The sequence below is a fragment of the Microtus ochrogaster genome, unplaced genomic scaffold (assembly GCF_000317375.1).
Source record: "Microtus ochrogaster isolate Prairie Vole_2 unplaced genomic scaffold, MicOch1.0 UNK32, whole genome shotgun sequence".
Classification (NCBI taxonomy): Eukaryota; Metazoa; Chordata; class Mammalia; order Rodentia; family Cricetidae; genus Microtus; species Microtus ochrogaster.
The window spans coordinates 263,459-269,954 of NW_004949130.1; positions in this window are offsets into that span (position 1 = coordinate 263,459).

A 6,496-nucleotide genomic window follows, 5' to 3' on the forward strand; every position below is an offset into this window, starting at 1 on the left:
CACTTTAGAGCATCACTAACAAGGATGTACCTTTGCGATGCCTGTGGGATGATGGGAAACACACTGCTGAACACAATGCTTACAAGGGAAGGAAGTACTGTAGTCTTCGAACTGTGAGCTGACTTAGATACATTTGTTTTGAGGCAGGGTCTCACTATGTATCCCTCCCAGGCTGGCCTTGAACTCACAGAGATCCATCTATTCCTGCCTCTTGGGTTCTGGGATTAAAGGCGTGCACCCCCACACCGGTTGAAATACTTTGGTCTTAATTTAATTTTTTTTTCCTTTTTGGTGCTAGGGAATGACCCTACAGCTGTGTGCATTTTGTGTGTGCTAGGTAGGTGCTCTGCCACTCAGCTATATCACAGCTGATATTTTAGTTTATGTGTGTGAGTGTTTTGCTTGCATGTTGCATGTAAGAGCAAATAAAATAAACCTAGATGCCTAATGGCCAGAAAGGTCAGAAGAGAGTGTCAGGTCCTCTGGAACTGGAGTGGTAAATGGTTGTGAGCCACCATGTAGGCACTGGGAACTGAGCCAGCATCCTCTGCAAGAGAAACATATATCCTTAATTACTGAACTGTCTTACTAGTCCCCTCTCCCCTGTTTTTACTTGATAGACCTGGTCTGTTGAACTGTGGTCATTCAAGTGCATGTGTTGTCCTTTCGTTGTTGCTATTAGAAAACACCTCACAGAAAGCCAGTGTCTCCCTTGTCCTGATTAGGTTTTAGAATCACCTTGATACAACCAAGAATCATCCAGAAAGAGGGAGCTTCAAGTGAAGGATGATCAAGATCAAACTGGCTTGTGGCCGCGTCTGTAAGAGATCGTCTCGACTCTGATTGTTTTGGGAGGGCTCAGTCCACTGTGGGCAGAACTTCCCTAGGCAGTTGGGCCTGACTGTATAAGAAAACTAGATGAACAGAAGCCAGTGAGGGAGCCAGAACAGTAAGCAGAGTTCCTTCACAGAGTTCCTACCATGAATCCTCTCAACGATAAAGGGCGATTAAGTGAAATAAACCATTTCCTTCTTCAAGCTGCTTTTGCTGGTGGTGATTATCACAGAAACAGATGATCAAACTGAAAAATCCTTTTCATTTTCTCTGGGCCTCCAGCCCATGGGATGGTGCCACCCACATTCAAGGTATGTTTTCTCTCCACGGTTCCTCCTCTTGAGGTGTGACTTACCATCTCCTGCATGAATCGAAAGCCAGGCGGGTCAGCAAACAAGATTGATCATCGCAGGTGTTTAACAGACATTCTCTTTAAAATGAACAAAATGAGCCTGTCACTCGCGGGAGAACAACTGCCAGCGGCTGTCACCGACGACAGAACGCAAGCTCTCATGCATTACAATGTAGGGGACCCTTTTATCTGCCACTATAAGCTTGACAGACTCTCAATATTTAAAGACTTTTCTGATGATGTTAAACATTAGCAGTGATGTGAAAGAATGTGATTAAAATAATTTTTTTCAATTTATCTTTATTTTGGGTTTATGCACAGAAGTATTTTGTCTGCATGTGTGTTTCTGCACCATGTGCATTGCTTGGTGCCCGAGGAGGCCAGAAGGGGGTGTCGCATCCCTTGGATCTGGAGTTATAGATGGTTGTGAGCTGCCATGTAGGTACTAGGACTCGAAACTGGGTCCTCTGGATGCACAGCCGGTACTCTTAGCCACTAAGCCATCTCTCCAGTCTAGGGCTATCATTTTTTTGATGCCATGCGATAAAAATGACATTCGGAAGCTTTCATAGCTTTAGTAAACTTTCATTTTCCAAATGACTAATGCACTTCTTTTACCCTAACAACAAGGAAGAGACAGGGAAGCTATAAAGTTAACCTTGTCTTGGGGCTAGAGAGATAGCTCAGAGGTTAAGAGCAGTGGCTGCTCTTCTAGAGGTCCTGAGTTCAATTCCCAGCAACCACATGGTGACTCACAACCATCTGTGATGAGACCTGGTGTCCTCTTCTGTTATGCAAGCAAACATGCAGGCAGAACACTGTATACATAAATAGTAATAATAATGATGATGATAATAATAAAATCAACCTTGTCTTTACCTTAGTGAGGAATAGAAACTGAAGGGCAACAAAATGATATAAAACATGAAGACCAGGTATTGCCAAAAAGGAATAGCACGGGGCACTACTTTACCTATGGTGAGTCATGAGAGACTCTAGCTTGCCATGTAAGTAAGAAACTTAACGGATTTTTTTTTTTTAAATAGTAAATTGTAAGAGCCTAAGAATGACTAGCATGGGAATATAGAGCTCTGAGGTACTGCAGACTCAAGGAGAGTTACAATGGATTGCCAGCAACTGATTATGAGAAAGATTAGGGGAGGCCAGGCAGTCAGTTTCATACTGGTCCAGGCATGGGGGATCAGCTAGCCACTGTCTTTGTCTAGTTTCTTGTTGTGGGACAATGGTCTTGTACTATGTAAAGATTTGTCAGTTATATTGCTTTAATAAATTGCTGATTGGCCAGTAGCCAGGCAGGAAGTATAGGTGGAGCAACCAGGCAGGAAGTACAGGAGGGACAATGAGAACAGGAGAATTCTGGGAAGAGAAAAGGCACAGTCTGCAATTGTCACCCAGACACAGAGGAAGCAAGATGAAGATGAGAATGCCTTGCTGATAAAAGTACCAAGCCATGTGGCTAACACAGACAAGAATTATGGGCTAATGTAGGATGTAAGAGTTAATAAGAAACCTGAGCTAATAGGCCAACCAAGTCATAATTAATGTAGACCTCTGTGTGTTTCTTCGGGACTGAACAGCTGCAGGACCAAGTAGGACAGAAATCTCAGTCAACAGTTTCTGTTGCTATTTCAAAATGCCTGAGACCGAATGATTTAAATTCTTGTTTCTGGAGGCTGGGAAGTCTTAAGAGTATGGTGTGGGCACCTGGTAAAGACCTCAATGTTGTCAGTACACAGCAGAGGGCGTCATAGGGAGACAGAAAAGGTATGTTAGCAATTCCTCTGAATCGAAACTTTTATTTGGGTTGCCATTCTTGCCGGAAAGTTCCTCTATCCTGTTGCTGTAGTCGGTAAAAAGATTCCAGGGCAGACTGGAGACCAGAAGACCAGAGAGCTCCGGGACTCTATCACCAGATTTGGGTGCTGACAGACCCAGCGTCTGGGGCTAAAGAGCCATTGGATTCTCAGCTGTTCTGGTGTGAGTCATCTAGTCCAATACATCCCATACATCTGCTGTTCGCTCCCTGTCTGGGGCAAGTAGATGTTTGCTCACGGTTCCCCAGGAAGAGCATCTGTCACATGACAGGGGTGGAGCTTCCCTGTCGGCTGGGCTGCCTGGAGGAGACTGACCAGTCAGGCTGCCTGTAGTTTTTGTGAGCTATCGCCCATGCTGGAGTGGGGATTTTGGTGATGTGGTTACCTTTGAGTCACCCATGTTCCTGTAACCCCTCACCCATCTCCCTGTAAGTAAACCCAATTGTATAATCATTGGTTCACCAAGTTGGACTTTGATAGGATTCTTATTTGTGTCTTTCCTTGGCTCTCTCTTTGGGTGGTTAGAGATTTGTCAGCATCTCCGCGGGAAAAATTCACATAATGCACCCCTTCTTCTCTTCTACCTCCTTATAGTTCTTTTTTTCAAGAGAAGCTAAAGTTTTATTTAGAAAAGGAAATGAAAGCGTCCTTGCAACTCTCTTCTGAGAAAGCCACAAATGGTGTTATGGGGGCCCCACCCTCATGAGTTTATCTAATCTCCATTAACCCCTGAATGCCCACCTCCAAATACGGTTAACCTGGGGACTTGGGGATTAGGTTGCTAACACATGAACTTATGGGGAACATACCCAAACCATAGGAGCCATTTTTGCAGGATCACATAAAACAGCATCCGGCTGGGTGTGGTGGCTCATGCCTCTCATCTTAGCACTTGGGGGTGCTGAGGCAAGAAGAAAGCAAAGTCAACGTGGGCAGCCTGCATCACACAGTGAGATCCTTTGCAAGCGGGGACCAGAGAGATGTTTTGGTGGTTAGGAATACATACTGCTCCCCCAGAACGTCAGAATGGAACAGGGCGGTACCTGAGAACTGGGGAGGAAAGGTAACACATATTTAGTGTTAGGCAGTTCCGCCTAACAGAGTCTTAGCTCTATACCAGGAAATAGGTATTCGTAAGGAAGGTAAAGTGGGAGGTTTACATAGAAGAGTTTTTTTCTTATTTATAATCACGTAGATAATAACTGACTACCTCTAGTTAAGTGATAATGGCTACTTATTGAGAGTTTATAGTTTAGTATTACAGTAAAATGTAACAATAGTTATTAAATAGATATATGGTGGTACAGAATATGGGCAGGAGAAATTCAGAGCAAGCTGCTCTATGAGTTTCACATTCCAGTGGAATGATGATACAGTATTATTTGAGGACAGACTGTAATTGATTAAAAATATCCTTGTGAGCCTGTCTTAGTTACTTTTCGCTGCTGTGGTAAAAGACCATGACCAGGGCAACTCCCAGAAGGAAGGGTTTACTTGGCTTAGTTCCGGAGGGATGAGAGCCAGTCACAGCAAGGGAAGCATGGCAGCATGTGGCCAGAGAAGGACACTGAGAGATCACATCTTCAATTGCAAGACTGAAGCAGGAGAGAGTGAACTGGAATTGGGGTGGGACTATAAACACTCAAACCATCTCCTAGCAACCACTTCAACTACTTCCTCTAAGACTGGTTCTCAACCCGGGGTCGCAATCACATATTGCAATTCATGACGGTACCAAAATTACAGTTGTGAAATAATTTTGTGGGTGGGGGGGTCACCACAGCATGAGGAACTGTATCAAAGGGTTGCAGCATTAGGAAGGCTGCAAACCACTGCTCTAGGAAGACAGCACCCCCTAAAGCTTCCCTAGCCTCTCCAAAGAGTGCCACTAAATACTCAAGTATTGTGTACGTTTGTGTACGTTTATAACGCAAATCATCACAGAAGGCCAGGCATGGTGACTCAGGCTTTTATCCCAGCATTTGGGAGGCATAAGGCAGGCAGACTGCTGTGAGTTTTAGGATGGTTTTAGCCTGGTCTACATAGTGAGTTCGAGGACAGCCAGGGTTACATAGTTAGATCTTGTCTAGACAAAAAAACAAAGAGAACAAACAGACAAGTCCTGCAACCTTTAAGGAAAGGAATAAATGATAAGGCAATACTAAAGAAAAGTAAACTAAGGAAGTAAACAAGGAAAAAGAAAAAAAAAAGAAAAAAAACCAAAATAGAACCAGACACTGAAACAAATGGAAAAGAGTCAATTGGATGATGAATTTAAAGCTGATCACTAAATATTTATACTAAGTGTGTTATGATTAGGATATGAACAGGCTCATGCTTGGCCCTTGCATGGTGGTTCTATTTTGGGAGGTTCTGAAAACTTGGGTGGTGGGACCCAGCCAGAGGATGTGGGTCACTGGAGATGCGTGAGTTGTTGGCTGGTAATACACCATCCCTGTCCTCTCCTGTCTTGTCCTCTGCTTCCTGAAGATCATCGTGAAGTGAACAGCTCCCTCTGCCACATACTGTCTCAGTGGTGTTCCCCCCAAGTGTGTGATACCAAGTGACAGACCCAAATCAACCCAACTTCCCTTATGTTGCTTCTATCTGGTATTTTGGTCACAGCTTCAAGTTGATGTAAGGTATAAAGGATCTAAACACACTCACCGAAAGCCAGAGATTGGCATATTGGGTGGCTTAATTACTTTTTCTATTGCCACAAAGAGACATCATGACCAAGGCAATTTAAAGGAGAAAACATTTAATTGGGGGCTTGCTTACAGTTTCAGAGGGTGAGTCCACGTCTGCCATTCATGGTGGGGAGCATGGCAGGCAGGATGGCAGGCCACTGGATCAGCCACTGAGAGCTTGCATCTGATCCACAAGCTGGAGGTCGAGAGAGGGAAAGAGGAAGGGAGAGAAGAAGGGAGAGAGGGAGGGAGGGAGCGACAGACAGAGAGATAGAGACTGGGGGCTTGCTTGGTGTGAACTTTTAAAACATCAAAGCCCACCCCAGGGGCACACTTTCAACACGACCCCACTTTCTAATCCTTCCCCAAATAGTCTCATCATCTAGGGCCCTAGCATTCAGACATGAGTGTAGGGCGGCCATCCTCATCCAAACCACCACACTGAGTAAAAAAAGATCAAGAGTTGAAGCCCACTCTGCAGAGCAAGGTGGGTAGATGAAGCTGAATTAAGGTGCGAAGGTCCGTATAGTCTCAGATTCTACACCCTTAAGCAATGGTTCTTTTAAGAAAGGATTATTTATTGAGCTTTGGTACAGGATCAGGGACTGTGCCTATATGAAAGCATTCTAGAAACACCTCTTCCCAGATAAATACCTAATACCTACGTGAGTCTAGATTTTGCTCATTCTCTTCCTTATAAATGACTTCTGAGAAGAGAATGAGGGACCTGGTCCATCCAAGAATCTGCCGTTCAGAAGAAGGCCCTGACGCCGACTGTGGGAGGT